Source organism: Moschus berezovskii, chromosome 17, assembly GCF_049115385.1.
Source record: "Moschus berezovskii isolate FMDL1 chromosome 17, NW_MosBer_1.0, whole genome shotgun sequence".
NCBI lineage: Eukaryota > Metazoa > Chordata > Mammalia > Artiodactyla > Moschidae > Moschus > Moschus berezovskii.
Genome location: NC_142476.1, coordinates 66043351 through 66059971, shown reverse-complemented (window position 1 = coordinate 66059971; position 16621 = coordinate 66043351). Strand labels below are relative to the sequence as shown.

The 16621-nt window shown below is 37.9% G+C and overlaps 1 protein-coding gene across 4 annotated transcripts in view; it reads left to right on the top strand.

Annotated features, from left to right (window-relative positions):
• The window catches only part of DISP1 (dispatched RND transporter family member 1), a 235443-nt gene that overhangs the window by 153249 nt on the left and 65573 nt on the right, over positions 1-16621 (top strand). The window contains exon 2 of one of the 4 annotated variants that reach the window (XM_055419845.2): positions 2515-2755. The exons of 2 other annotated variants lie outside the window; for them this stretch is intronic. The gene's annotated coding sequence lies outside the window, so the exon portion shown is untranslated. Of the gene's footprint in view, positions 1-2514; positions 2756-4938; positions 5935-16621 lie in introns of those variants that run through there. One more of the 4 variants, XM_055419842.2, reaches the window with a different exon arrangement.

The window sequence follows — 16621 nt, the reverse complement described above, 5'->3', positions numbered from 1 at the left end:
GCCAGTTCTTGTCTCTCTGTCCCTCTCCTGTGCTATTCTGTCTTCCTATTAATGAATAAAGATACGTAAGTAATGTGGTCTGAGAAAAACTAGAATTTTATTTTCAGAAAACATCAGAACTTTGTAAGGTTATTAGTGTTTTCTTTTTCATTCTAATATGTTGAGAAACATACAGATTGGAAATAATCCTGATTATTATCTATAAAATAATGGATTTCACATGACAATACAAAAAGTGTACTTTAAATTATAACTGTATTTTAATGTAGACACATTTTTTTAAAAATTAACTTTTACTGAAGTATAGTTGCCTTACAGTGTTCAGTTAGTTTCTACTGTACAGCAAAGTGAATCAGCTACACATATATATAGATCCCCTCTTTTTTGGGTTTCTTTCAACACAGACCCATTTTTTTAAAACTTTTTACTTTGAATTGGGGAATAGCCAGGTAACAATGCTGTAATAGTTTCAGGTGAACAGCAAAGGGACCCAGCCATACATATGCCTATATCCATAGTCCCCCAAACTCCCCTCCCATCCAAGGTGGCACATAACATTGAGCAGAATTCCCTGTGTTATACAGTAGGTCCTTGTTGGTTATCCATTTTAAATATAGCAGTGTGTACATGTCCATCCCAAACTCCCTAACCACCCCTGACAACCATAGGTTCATTCTCTAAGACTGTGAATCTGTTTCTGTTTTGTAAGCTTATTTGCATCATTTCTTTTTAAATTCACATATAAGGGATGTCATACATCCCTTATACATCTATTTTAAAATAGACTATTTTAAAATAAAGTGATTAAATGTACAAATTAGTGCCTTTGGTAAAAGCAGAAATAAGAGTTTACATATTTATGAGTTGGGAGTTCAAGTCTTTGGTTTCTGTGACACCTTAACTAATTTAGGAGGTTTCCTGGAGTAATGTATGGGATCCACACTCTAGAACCTTTGTTTCCATCTCTTGGAACGATGAGCATAGTGAAATGGGGTTAACTTTTTTACTAAACTAAACCAAAGGTACTATTCAGATGGCCAAAGAATGATTAAATACCTTCATTTTCAATTTTAAAATTTTTAATTAGAGGATAATTGCTTTACAATGTTGTGTTGGTTTCTGCCATACAACACTGTGAATCAACCATAAGTATACATATATTCCCTCCCTCTTGGACCTCCCTCCCATTGCCCAACCCCATCCCACCCCTCTAGGCTGTCACAGAGCACGAGGTTGAGCTCCTTGTGTTACACAGCAACTTTGCACTAGCTATCTGTTCTACACATGGTAATGTGTATATTTCAGTGATAACTTTCTCAATTTGTCTCACCCTCTCCTTGCCCAGCTGTGTCCACAAGTCTGCTCTTTATGTCTGCATCACTATTTCTGCCCTACAAATAGGCTCATCAGTATCACTTTTCTAGATTCCATATTTATGCATTATGTACAATATTTGTTTTTTCTCATTCTGATTTACTTCACTCTGTAACAGGCTATGAGTTCATCCACCTCACTAGAACTTACTCAAATTCATTCCTCTTTGTGGCTGAGTAATATTCTTTTGTATATATGTACCACAATTTCTTTATCCATTCATCTGTCGATGGACATCGAGGTTGCTTCCATGCCCTAGCTATTATCAGTAGTGCTGCAATCAATACTGGGGTACATGTGTCTTTTTGAATTATGGTTTTCTCAGGGTATGTGCCGTTAGTGGGATTGCTGAGTCATATGGTAGTTTTAGTCCTAGTTTTTAAAGAAATCTCCACGGTGGCTGTATCAATTTACATTCCTACCAACTGTTCAAGAAGGTTCCCTTTTTTCCATATCCTCTCTGGCATATATTGTTTGTAGATGTTTTTATGATGGCCATTCTGACCAGTGTGAGCTGATACCTCATTGTAGTTTTGATTTGGATTTTAATTCTTTAATTCTCTGCGGTAGGTTTTTAGGTGTTACAGCCTTTGCAATACATAAGGCATGAAGTCAGCATACCATAAGATTGCAAGGACTGAATCTTTCAATATATTTACTTGATTAAATATTTCTTATCCCTCCCTCCCTCTTTTTCTTCCCCAAGATTAGCTCTTTTTAAGGGAAATTTAGAAGATACAGAGGTGAAAGTTACCTTTCCTGCCCTCCAGAAGCTTATACGTTGTCTTTAATACACTGCTTTTCAAAATGTGGGTTTCAGACCAGCAGAGTCAACATCACCTGTGGTCGTTCAGAAAAGCAAATTCTCAGGCCCCATCCCAGATCCTCAGAATCAGAATCTTTGGGGATGAGCTGTAGCCATCTCCCTTCTCCCAAACTTTCTAGAAGATTCTGGTGCACACTCAGGTTTGAGAACCACTAGACCCACTCCAGTGTTCTTGCCTGGAGAATCCCAGGGATGGGGGAGCCTGGTGGGCTTCCATCTATGGGGTCACACAGAGTCGGACACGACTGAAGTGACTTAGCAGCAGCAGCAGTCTAATGACTAGACTTTTATACCTTTCTTATTTTTTCTATCAGGGACTTGCCAGGTGGCGCTAGTGGTAAAGAACTCGCCAATCAATGCAGGAGACATAAGAAATGCGGGTTCGATCCCTGGGTCAGGAAGATCCCCTGGAGGAGGAAATGGCAACCCATTCCAGAATTCTTGCCTGGAGAATCTCATGAACAGAGGAGCCCGGTGGGCTGCAGTCCATGGGGTCACAAAGAGTTGGTCATGACTGAAACAACTTAGCGTGTACACAAGCATTTCTCTATCAAGGTAAAATCCGCATATCATAAAATTCACTATTTTAAAGTGTACAATTCAGTGAGTTTTAGTGTATTTACAAAGTTATGAAACCATCAGCACTGCCTAATTCTAGAACATTTCTATCACCCCGAAAGAAACTCAATATCTATTAGCAGTCACTCCCTCTGTCCTCTGTCTCTGCCCCCCAGCCCCTGGCAACCACTTATCTGTAGATACATTTTATCTCCTTGGATTTTACTATTCTGGATATTTCATGTAAATGGAATCATACAATATGTGACCTTTTGTGTGTGGCTTTCACTTTGCATAGTGTTTGCAAAGTTCATCCATGTTGTAATATGTATCAGTGCTTTTATTCTTCCTTATGGCTAATAATATTCCATTGTATACATGCACTGCATTTTGTTCATCCATGCAACACTTGATGGACATTTGAATTGAGTTAATTCCTTAGTTGTTGTGAATAATGGTACTGTGAACATTAGTTATGAGTTCTTTCATGAACATAGCATTTTCAGTTCTCCTGGGTATATACAGTTGATTCACCTTATTTGTGGTAGTTATATTCTTTAAAGTCTCTGCAAACACTGCATTAACGCATACTAAGTCACTGCTCTGCAGGTAAATACAGGCTTAGGTTCCTTCAAGCCTCTGGTCACAAATGTGACATCCAGTAAGTACATACCCTTGTTTGTGTGTGTTTCTGTTTAAAGATATCTTACCAAATATATGGGGCTTCCTCAGTGGTGCAGTTGGTAAAGAATCCACCTGACAGTGCAGGAGACACACAGACATGGGTTTGATCCCTGGGTCAGAAGGATCCCCTAAAGCAGAAAATGGCAACCCACTCCAGTGTTTCTTGCCTGGAAAATTCCATGGCAGAGGAGCCTGGTGGGCAACAGTCTATGGGGCTGCGAAGAGTTGAACGTGACTGAGCATGTGTCTAATATATATTGTTGACTCATTAACATTGAACTTATATCCAGCAGCACTATAACTCACTCCTAAATAAAGCTTATTGAGCACATGCGTTTTCTCTATAAGGGACATCACAGCCTTCTTGAGCTTTGAAACTCCAGACAGCACTGTACATGACACTTCAGGACCATTTTAAACAGTGAAATTGCCAACAAAAAGCATGAAAATGTGAAAAATGTGGCACCAGAATAGACTGCAAAAGGAACACTTGTTTTCAGGGTGAGAGCTGAAACAAGAAGGCAGTGTGTCACCTTGCTGAACCTCACCTGGGAACTTGTGTGTTAGAGGACTCAAATTTCCACCTATTCTCTGTGTGTTCATGTTGAAGGACTGAGAAACACCATGAAGATTATTTGGGGATTACAAACAAAATTTAGCATGTAGACATATTTGCAAATAGGGAATCCACAAATAATAAGGATCAGCTGTACCTGGGAGTGAAATTGGAGCTGGGTCATATGGTAACTCTGTTTATTTTTTGAGAAACTGCTGGACTGTTTTCCATAGTGGCATTCCCACCAATGTTGTATGACATTCCAGTTTTTCCTTGCTATCTCTTCTTCTCTCCTTCCCTTGTCCCTTCCTTCCTTTCCTCTCCCCTTCCTTCCTTCCCTTCCTTCCTGTCTTCCCTCCCTCCCTTATTCCTTCCTCTCTTTTTTTGACTATAGTTATCTTGTGGTAAGTCACTTTGTGTCCAACTCTCTGCGACTCAGCTTCCTCTATCCTTGAGATTCTCCAGGCAAGGATACTGGAGTGAGTTGCCGTGCCCTCCGCCAGGGGATCTTCCTGGTCCAGGGATCAAACCCGAGTCTCCTGTGGCTCCTGAATTGCAGGCAGATTCTTTACCTCTGAGCCCAGGGAAGCCCTAGGTATCCTTGTGGCTGTCAGGTGGTCTCATTGTGGTTTTAATTTGCATTTCCTTAATAACTAGTGATGCTGAGCATCCTTTTATGTGCATATTAGCCATCTGTATATTTTCTTTAGAAAAGTCTCTATTCTACAACTTTGCCTGTTTTTAAATTGGATTGTCTTTTTATTGTTGAGTTGTAAGTTTTATATATTATAATTACTAGTCCCATAGACATGTGGTTTGCAAATATTTTCTCCCATTCAAAAGGTTTTTTCACTTTCTTGATAATGTTCTTTGATATATAAAAGTTTTTTATTTTGATGAAGCCCAATTTCATCTATTTTTTTCTTTGACTGCTGGTATTACCTTCTTTAATTTTGAAATTGCTACCAATACAGCCCGTTGTAAGAGTTGTTTACACATTTTTATTAAAGAAGTCATAAAAAGTTAGATTTCATGGATTCAGTAAATTATCACTTATTTGCCAGTAGCTGTCATATGTAATTTTAAAGCATTTATTTGCAAGTATTTATAAGGTTTTTGTGTTGTTGTGACTGTGGAATTTTAAATACTGGCATCAACATGACCACAAATTTATAAAAAGCAGTGTTAAATTATTTATCTGTTTTTGTTAAGGACAATTGAAGAGAAACACTTACAACTGCTTTAAATAATACTTTCTTTTTTAATATAGACGGCTGCCTCTTTGAAAAACTATGAACTTTCTGCCTTAAAAGCAGAGTCTCAAGAGCCATTTGTAAAAGAACACAAGAATCCGCAGAACTTGGAAATAAACACGGATTGGCGTTTATTTGTGTTAGTTTAAATGCAGTAGCCCTATGTGTCAGAAAACTGAATCTGCAAGACTTACGTTAGGCTAAGCAAGCAAATAATGTCAGCTAACATGGCTTTAATCTACTAAGTAACTTTAAGTCCAAAAGATCAAAGGAAGTTATAACTAAAAACAGTCCTTCTTGCAATTTCCCTGTAGAAGCAGGAAAAGGCTAGAAATTACATGTCAGCTTCATATCCTGGCTTGCTGACCTTGTGCTCAGATCAAGCCCCTCTGTATGCCAGCTGTTACCATTACCGAGACCTTGCCCCCAGGGGTTAAGTAGGAGAAAACGTCTCCTATCCTATAGGAGAGCAAACTCGGAAAGTTCCAGCCCCTAACATGCCTAATTCAAAGCAATCTGCATGTGCTTGTCATTCGGTCTGTCCTGCCGCTCCGAGGAGCTGCTCATGCGACTCTGTGGTCGCCCTCTGCTGTGCTGTGTTCCTGCGGCCACTTTCGGCTGTTACTACTGCAGTCACTTGCAGACCAAACCGAACCAGGAACACTGCTTCTCTTAACAGAAAGGTAGGATATTTATTCATGCTTCTGTGAATGTTTTTGGGGAGAATTTCTTTTAAAGCTGAACTTTGCTGTGTGCTTCTCAGATTGAATTTAAAATTCCAGCTCACAGTTTTCTTTCAGTGTCAGCTCTGAATGGCATCTGAATGCATTAAAATCCCTCATGAGAAGTGTTTTGGATGTTAGTCTAGCATAGTAGAGTAAGGTAAGCTGTTTCTTAAGGTTTATTCTAATGTGCTTGCTTTACGAAGTTGGGAAGAAACCTCAGATGTCAAGTTGTTTAGCTGTTTCATGCTTTGAGGTTCTTTTTTAAACGCTTTCTAATCAGAAAAATCAGAAAATAAAGGCTTCTGTCATTGCCAGTTGGTGAAAATAATAGATGTAGAATTGTAGGAAGTGCTTTAATCACTTTTTGTGAATTAAATGTTGTAAGAAAATAGTAAAATTTTAGCATCTTCCAGCTTTTAAAAAGAGAAGTTGGGAGCTAAGCTTGAGAGCCACGCTTCCATAGCAAGTTTAATTTTTATCAATGTTCGTTTTAAACACAGAGCTTGCTCTACACTCTCAAGTTGTTTTTGAGATGATTAAATGTTTCATGTATTATGTTCACTTTAATGGTGGCAATAATAGCTACATTATAATTGGATTTATTACCCATAGTAGAAAGCAGAATGTATTTGCCATGTTTACTTTTGCTTAAAATTAAAGTGGATGATTTATATGTGACTGGTAGAAAATTTCAAACTAGATTAACTTGTGAAATATTTTTATGTTTTGTAGCGAAATGTGAAAAATTTCTAAACCAAGTGGGTAAAATATTTGCAGAAACTGGAGTATATCATGCAAATCATTGACAGAACATAAATGATTTTTTCAGGGATAATGTAAAAAATGGAGAGCATACTTTACAGTTTGCTAAAATTTTCTGTAATAGGTATTCCTGTTGAAAGGAAAAGAATAAATATGTTCTGTTTACCCACAAGAGGGTTATCTTAGATAATAGTATTTATACTTAAGAAAACTCCAGTTCCCTTTGATGGCTGGGAAGTCACTAAACTATGTAAATAAACTCTAGAATGTTCCACTGGTAGACAGTGGCTTTACCACTTCCCATGGTTTTAATGTCTGCTGATACATTTCTACTTTTTAAAGTGTTAAACAGTCTTGGCATTATTTTTAAAATATCATTTTAAAAAATTATTGTACTTTAAAAATTACATCTGTTAATAAACTATCTTATGCTTTCATTGCTAAATCTTGAATATTTTGTTGGTTGATTATACTTCATTTATCAGTTTTTGTTTTAGTATACAAAGATAAGGCAGAGTATTTTTTATGTGTCTCCTATGTTTCATATAGCTTGCGTCTTAGACATGGATTATAGAAGTATGAGCATGAGCTATTTGCATTGATTATGAAACGTGTGTAATGTTTAAGTGTCTGAAATGATTGACCTACAAAACAATGTAGTAAAATGCATGTTAACCTTGCCTCAGTCCAGGAAATGATATGTATTATAAAATGGATTAGTCCAAAATTTTAGTCTAGTTCCAGTTGTCTTTTTAGTGTGTATTAAACCACTCAACCCTTTTTTGGTAACGGGGGAATCTGCCTTTCAGTGTTTGCTGTGCATCAATTCTTTACCTTTCATTCTAACTGATTTCTGGGATTGGATCAGAGCCACCCTCAGCAGTACAACTCTTACAGCTCAGTATGGATGATGGAAGCCTTGACACACTGACTATATGAAGATGTCCGATTTTTCAAAAATTGCAGTTACTTATCACATCCTAACACGGGAAAGAAAACTGAGTGTTTAGGATCAAGACAGATGAACTGCTTAACCTCTCAGCCTTTTGAAAAAATATAAAGCAAAAGAAATAAATACATGAGTAAAGCACGACTTGGGGAACAGGGTTCTCTCTCTCTTAATTTCTATTCTTTTATCATTTTAATCACTATTCAACAGGCTCACTTATTTCAGGCTCACATATTAGATTCCAAAATTACTATTCACAGGGAACATGGAGGTACTTATGATATGCTTGCTAAATAAGGACACTCACCTATTGAACTGAAAAATACAATTTAATTACCTTTGTGAGCAAATGAAATTCCCACTTGAACAATGTAAATGGAATTTCAGTTCACCTAATATATACAGGGAAAAAAACAGCAGAATTCACAAGCATTTATAATGGTAATTTAAGTAAGGAATTGAAAAAGACTTATGTAAGGTGTACCCAGACTCTTGCTAAGGGTTACTTTACTGATCCAATTCAAGTAAGAAAAGCAATCAAAATTAGATGTTTTTCTAAGCTGAAAGTAGATCTCAGTGTCCTTTATTTAAGTAAAAAGATATCTTCAATTGTGTCTCATACAAATATCTTGAGATATGTCTTCCAAGTTGCTCAGAAGACTAAAGGATACCCCTGAGACTTGATTTGCTGAACTCTGCAGGGAAGAACCCATTTGGAGAGCTGCTTGAGGATATTTGATTTGCTACTTCTCAAGCTTCACGAAACAGCAGGGAGCGGAGCCTGGTGTCAGATGCTTAGCATTGGTGGGAAAAGCTTAGATAAGTTTTAAGTGTAGGATGAAGAAACAACAGGTTACCATTTAAATCAAACAACTTTCAAGCGCTTAATGGTGATTGATTTCAGGTTTTGGCTTTATGGAAGACGTTTTAAAAAGTCCTTCACATTCTTTTGCTTCACAGTATGTGGATGTAGAATTTTCTTATTTTGATTTATCTCCGTGATGGGGTTTTCCTTTGAGCTGCTAAATTTTGAGGTTTTGAGATGTGCGAAATATTAAACATTCATGGTGTCTTTAGACTTGCTTGTGATCTCTGTTCAACAACATGAGTCAAGCTCAGTCATATGATTCTGTTTCTACTGGGGAAGAGCTGTAGTGAGACAGACAGATTGCTCAATGCTTTGTGATTTTAGTTGGGGCAAAGTAATTTCAGATGAAATCTTATGACCTAAAGATAGATCTATCACATCTTAGGGGTTCTGTTTATTACAAAAGCATCTTGTGATAAATTGTTTGTGGTTTTTTTCTTAGTGGGATACGAGGCTAGAATTGGAGGTCTGGTGTCTGGAGGCTGTCTGACTGTAGAATTGGAACGTTTAAAATGCTTAAAATGCAATCAGAAGGCTTTTTCTTTCTTTTTCCTTTCCTTTTCCTTCCTTCCTCCCCTCTCTTTTTATTGCTTATTGCTTTCTTCCTTCTTTCTCTCTCTCCCTTTCTTTCCTTCTCTTTTTGGCACAAAGCTTTAGGGAGCATGCTCTTTTAGTAGAGAGGCTTGGGACTTCACATTGGAGATTGACCAGGGGCTGGGGAGATATTTTTTTCTTGAGGGTTAAATAAACTTGTTAGTCAAATTGGCTATATCCTAAACTCTATTCAGATGATCCGTAAGTATGACCTTGGCCAAAGAGTTCATTCAGGTTTTAGCATAACATCTTATGACCAACCCAATAATTGAGACCATGTGACAAGTTGTTTTGTATTTCCACAACATTGTTCCACATGAATTTCACACTGTTGCCTCTCAAACTAATATGTTATTGACGATTTCTCTTCCCGGCACCCTTGTCCTCACCCTTATAACTTCAAGGGTAACCCCAAAAGAAGTAAAACTAATCCAAATACTATAATACATGTCTAACATGAAGTACCAGGTCCAAATGTTTTAGAATATACAGTAACAGTCTGCATTTCAAGCAATATTTTCTGAAACAGTATTGAGTATTTTGAGAGTTAGTCGCTTGCTCTTATAAATTGATCAGCATTAATTAAATAAAGTATAAATCAGTAGTTCTCAATCCTAGGTGCACATTAGAATCATCTGGGTAGTATTTAAATAATGCTAATGCCCATACCCCATTACAATATGAATTAAATCATAACCTCTGGGACCAGAGCCCTGTGTCTGTAATTGTTTCGTATTATCGAAGTAACTCTAGTATCTAGAAGGAGTTGAATCCACTGTAATAGACTTGTAACTGTGAATATTTGTTATATTGGTTATGTTGCCTTCAAGACTTGCAGCAGAGTCCAAATGAATGTCTCAGCTGGTGCTTGAGTTAGATAACAACTTTTTAGGGGGCTTTCTAGAATTTTTTTGAAAGACCAGAGATTGACCGGAGAAGGCAATGGCAAGCCACTCCAGTACTATTGCCTAGAAAATCCTATGGATGGAGGAGCCTGGTAGGCTAAGGGTCGGACACGACTGAGCGACTTCACTTTCACACATTGGAGAAGGAAATGGCAACCCACTCCAGTGTTCTTGCCTGGAGAATCCCAGGGACGGGGGAGCCTGGTGGGCTTTCGTCTATGGGGTCACACAGAGTCGGACACGACTGAAGTGACTTAGCAGCAGCAGCAGAGATTGACATTTTTTTTAAAAATTGGAAGTATAGTTGATTTACAATTTTGTGCCAATCTCTGCTGTACAGCAAAGTGACTCAGTTATACATATATATACTTTCTTTTTTTAAATGTTCTTTTCCATTATGGTTTATCACAGGATATTCAGTATGGTTCCCTGTACTATACAGTAGGACCTTGTTTATCCATTCTAAATGTGATAATTTGCATCTACCAACCCCAAACTCCTTCAACATATCTGATTATAGAAACTTCTCTAGTTTTATTTTGTATATTCTTAGTTATGCAAATGAACATAAAATCTTCAGATTTCGGGTTAAATTGTTGCAGCATAATAGAATTGAAACTCATCTGAAATAGGAACGTGAAAACAAAAGAATACTTTCTCTTTTTTAAGAGCATTGATGCTTATGGATATAATATTTTTAAGTGTGGGGAGAAGTGGTGAGTATTTTGTGGAATGATCATTTTGGTGGATGAACTTGGAAAAGAGAGTTCTAAAAACTGCTTTAATAGCTACAGTATAGTGATAGGGCTTTTGAAATGTATATTTAGATAGAGAAGTGTTTATATTGGAAAGAGAATGTTCTCGACTATCATTTATCCCAGACTATAAAAGATAAACTTTCTTACACCCTCATTTCTCTTCTCACATAGACCTGCTACCAAAGGTACATTAAATATAAAACATGAGAAAAATGAGAGTAATGTTTCTACAACAATAAAATTCTTATCACTCAGTCCTATAATAGGAAGCTCAGCTAACTCATATCTAGCAATAAGACTGTTTTCCAAATTCAGGGTCTTCAGATTTGCTATGGCACTGTAATATCTTCCTGACATTGTTTAACTCTTATCTGTCAAAACAGTTTTGTAAATCTAGGCAAGGGCAAAACTGTATCTGTTCATTTAAGTTTTTCTTCTGTATCATTGAGCTGTTTGTAAATATTATGATTGTTGTTTAGTTACTAAGTCAGATCCAGCTCTTGTGCAATCCCATGAACTGTAGACTGCCAGGCTCCTCTGTCCATGGGATTTCCTGGGCAAGAATACTGGAGTGAATTGCCATTTCCTTCTTCAGGGATCTTCCTGATCCAGGGATAAAATCTGTGTCCCCTGCGTTGGCAAGCAGATTCTTTGCCACTGAGTCACCTGGTCAATGGACATGAATTTGAGCATACTGCAGGTGATAACGTGGAGAAGGCAATGGCAAGCCACTCCAGTACTCTTGCCTAGAAAATCCCATGGACGGAGGAGCCTGGTAGGCTGCAGTCCATGGGATCGCGAAGAGTCGGACACGACTGAGCGACTTCACTTTCACTTTTCACTTTCACACATTGGAGAAGGAAATGGCAACCCACTCCAGTGTTCTTGTCTGGAGAATCCCAGGGATGGGGGAGCCTGGTGGGCTGCCGTCTATGGGGTCACACAGAGTCGGACACGACTGAAGTGACTTAGCAGCAGCAGCAGCAGCAGGTGATAATGGAGGACAGAAGAGCCTGGCATGCTTCAGTTCATGGGGTCACAAAGAGTCGGACACAACTTAGAGACTGAACAAAAACAACAAGTATTATGAATGGTTTTTGTAAAAATGAAGCATATAGCAATTTATCAGTGCCTTTATCAATATATATCTTGTGTATAATCCTATATAAGAGGGTATATAAAAATGTTAGGTGTATTTCATTTTCAAAGATGTACTTTGTTATTAAAGTTGAAACTGCCTTCTTGATTATATAAAGTTAAAGGAAACTGAGTTTTCATTGTAAAAGAATAGTGATTCCTTGCTTTCAGACTGCCTGGAACTCAGTTTGCTTTCTCATGGCATGATGGAAAGCATAGTAGTACCTAATGGGTTCTTATGAAATATTTGTTTAGTAGTATAGATTCTCAAATGTATAACATTGTTTCCGTGAGAAAATTGCTTCTAATTTATTTCAGTTTATGATTTAAGGGAAATGATATCAATAATGCCTTATTTCTGTAGAGTTCTTTGCAACACATAAAATGCTTATAGGTGATTAAATGAAGATATTTAAAGTGTTCTTATTGAAGGAGAGTTTTACCACAGAAAGTTCATGAACTCAAAGAAAAATGAGAAAATTTAATTTGTCTCAGAAGGGGAGAAGATTGTTTCTCTATTTAAGACTATACTTTTTAGTCCCCTAAAAGGACCTGATTCATTGATTAAAGATATAGATTTTGCTGCCAGGTAACAATTACGTTATTTTAAAATAGTTCAAATACTACATGACAACCAAAATCAATCCATCACCTTGCTTTTCACTGTTTGCATTTTATGATACATGGGTGGATAGCACTTCTTTTAATTCAGTGAAATATATCTCTCACACTCTTGAATGCTGAATTGTACCATTTAAAACTGTCTTGGGAAATATTGAGTTCAGAGGATATTTTTCATGTGGACCTTCAGACTGAATTTTATATCAGTATCCTTCAGTGGTCCTATAAAAGCTAGTTGAACTTGGCATTGCCCTAGAAGCATCCTGAGGTTGTTAGAGAAGCCTTACTTTCAGAGACATGCTGGTCTAAAATTAAATCCCAGCATGTGGCTTGTATTAGTTACACTATATTTTTGACCTTCAATTTTCTCTAAAATGGGTTTAATAAGATCTTTGTAGAGATATTGTGAGGGAAGTGTCTGACACAGTAAGATATTAAAACACATACACACACATTTGACTAGCGCTTTGAAGGGTAATATGTAGTTAAGAGACAAAACCTGGCTAGTGTCTTTCTACTATCCAGTTTTAATAGCTCCACTCTAGAAGTTACCTCAGATATTCTTTGTCAATTTCTCTGGTGCATTTAGAGAAGCTACTTATTCTCTGGCCATAGCACTAAACATTAATAGGCCATTTTGGTACCAGTGATAAGAAATGAGACCATTAAACAATTTTAGGGGACTGATTTCATATTAAAACAGGTTTGGTGCATAATGAATAGAGGTACTCCCAAACTGCCTTTATACCTGGTGTGGAAAAAAAAAGACTTCAGGTACTTTATATCTGAAAATCCAGTCTTCCTCTCTAGGAAGGAAGGATTCCTATTTTCCAGTATCTAGTACACTTGAAAGAAAAAGATTGTCACATGCAGTGTTACCTGGGCAAGGTGCTTCAATTCACATTCTATTACACTAAAAAGACTAAAATCTGATTGGTTGTTATTTCTATGCACACAACAGTTTAGGGGCCTGAAATAAGCCATAATTAAGAATTGATGCTTTTGAACTGTGGTGCTGGAGAAGACTCTTGAGAGTCCCTTGGACTGCAAGGAGATCCAACCAGTCCATTCTAAAGATCAGTCCTGGGTGTTCACTGGAAGGACTGATGCTAAAGCTGAAACTGCAATACTTTGGCCACCTCATACGACGAGTTGACTCACTGGAAAAGAGTCTGATGCTAGGAAGGATTGAGGGTGGGAGGAGACGGGGACGACAGAATGAGATGGCTGGATGGCATCACCGACTCGATGGACATGAGTTTGAGTGAACTCCGGGAGTTGGTGATGGACAGGGAGGCCTGGTGTGCTGTGATTCATGGGGTCGCGGAGAGTCGGACACGACTGAGTGACTGAACTGAACTGAAACTTGGTTATCAATTAGAACATCTACTATTAAAATTTGTTACTCTTTTCTGTCTTAATTAGAAAAATGGACATTTTGTTTCTCTGTTAATTGTTATCTTGTCTGCTTTCATTGGGCATTTTGCCTTTCAGTTCAGTTCAGTCGCTCAGTCGTGTCCGACTCTCCGCAACCCCATGAATCACAGCACGCCAGGCCTCCCTGTCCATCACCAACTCCGGAGTTCATTCAAACTCATGTCCACAGAGTCGGTGATGCCATCCAGCCATCTCATTCTCTGTCGTCCCCTTCTCCTCCCGCCCCCAACCTTTCCCAGCATCAGAGTCTTTTCCAGTGAGTCAGCTCTTCACATGAGGTGGCCAAAGTATTGCAGTTTCAGCTTTAGCATCAGTCCTTCCAATGAACACCCAGGATTGATCTCCTGTAGAATGGACTGGTTGGATCTCCTTGCAGTCCAAGGGACTCTCAAGAGTCTTCTCCAACACCACAGTTCAAAAGCATCAATTCTTCGGCGATCAGCTTTCTTCACAGTCCAACGCTGACATCCATACATGACCACGGGAAAAACCATAGCCTTGACTAGACGGACCTTTGTTGGCAAAGTAATGTCTCTGCTTTTTAGTATACTATCAAGGTCGGTCCTAACTTTCCTTCCAAAGAGTAAGCGTCTTTTAATTTCATGGCTGCAATCAGCATCCACAGTGATTCTGGAGCCCAAAAAAATAAAGTCTGACACTGTTTCCACTGTTTTTCCATCTATTTCCCATGAAGTGATGGGACCAGATGCCATGATCTTTGTTTTCTGAATGTTGAGCTTCAAGCCAACCTTTTCACTCTCCTCTTTCACTTTCATCAAGAAGCTTTTGAGTTCCTCTTCACTTTCTGCCATAAGGGTGGTGTCATCTGCATATCTGAGGTTATTGATGTTTCTCCCAGCAATCTTGATTCCAGCTTGTGCTTCTTCCAGCCCAGCGTTCCTCATGATGTACTCTGCATATAAGTTAAATAAGCAAGGTGACAATATACAGCCTTGACGTACTCCTTTTCCTATTTGGAACCAGTCTGTTGTTCCATGTACAGTTCTGACTGTTGCTTCCTGACCTGCATACAGGTTTCTCAAGAGGCTTGCTTAGGCCTAATTCTCTTGAAGCCTCCCGGCCTAGTTGTGTCTTTGCCTTGCTACACAAAGTGTTTTTTTGAACCAACAGTATGGAAGATTGGAAGATTTTGTCACCCCACTCCAAATGGACTATATCAGAATCTACATTTTAGTAGCGTCCTCAAGTGATCCCTATGTTTGAAAAACACCGTATCAGTTTTGTGTATTTTGTCTAATAAAACTGTGTTATAGGGAACATCACTTTTCTTGAAAGAACTGATTGTCTACAATATGGAAGCCTGTTTTTGATACAGCCTTGCCATTTATTGTTAAGTTTGGTGTTACGAATCTAATGAAGCAAAGCGTTGTTCTGGAATACTTTGAGCTTATGGAATGTAGTTTAGCAGAAGGCCCTCAAATCCTCAGCATCAGACTTCCTGACTTTAACCGTTTGAGATTCTGTGCCTCAGGTTTTTCTTTTGCAAAGTAGAGCCACAATGTCTGCCACACCTGTTTTTCTGAGGGCTATTAGGAGGATCAACTCGAGTGAGATCATGTGTGTGAAAGTGTTTGGCAATACCAAAGAGGTGTGCTGTTGATGTGGATGAAGATGTTGTTCCTTCAGGCTATCTGAGCCTCGTGTTTGTCAAGGATAGTGATGACTCCGCTGAGTGGTTACTGTGGTAATTGGAACATGTCTATGTGTATTCTCTTCAACATTACATGTAGATTTCAACTTGACAGTTTTCTGGCCATACCAGCAGTTCTGGCTTCCAATTGCAAGGAGTTACTATGAGGTTTTTGTAACACTTTTATTAATATTAATAGTTTGATTGCATCTTTTGGGTAGGTTGTGTGTCACTGACAGACTTTAATATATGATATGTTGATGAATAACATTTCCATAATTTCCGCAGTTCCTACTATGATTATATGATAGCATTTTCAGTGAGATACTACTTTTAGTCTTAGAAGCAGGGTAATTTCCTTTTATCTTACAGGTGTTAGTATCCTGATTCCCAAGCCAGAGTAGGATGTCATTGTTTGAACCTTCTAATCACATGAACTCTGATGACTTTTCTCTTTACATTTCAACATGATTGGAACACCTCTATGTTTCTCCTCTGTTTCTCTGTTTAATGCTTATGAAACTAGTCATAGTAATTTTGGTTCACAGATAGCTTTGGTCCAACAAATAATAATTTATGTTTCCCCAAAGTTGGAAGCTCTGAGATTGAAAAACATTTTCTAAAAGCTTGTATTCATCTATTCCTTCTCCTTAGCTAGGTTTTGATTTCCTGCTTTATCCAGTTATTTGATATATTGTGTAGGGTGTTATTATGAGAGAGCTGATATACACTGGAAGATAGACAATTTACAGTGCATCCAGTGAATAGATGACTGTGAATCCTTTAAGGTAAAGTAAGTTTGTTTCTGTTCTTGCATTTTAATAATAATTATCTTCTGTTCATTATTAGTCACCATGCTAGCAACTTTATATGTTGTTTCATTAATATTTTATTACTATGAAGATAGCGCATTTATAGTAAAAGTTGCAAGCAGTACAAAAAGTAAAATATGAAAATCTTCTC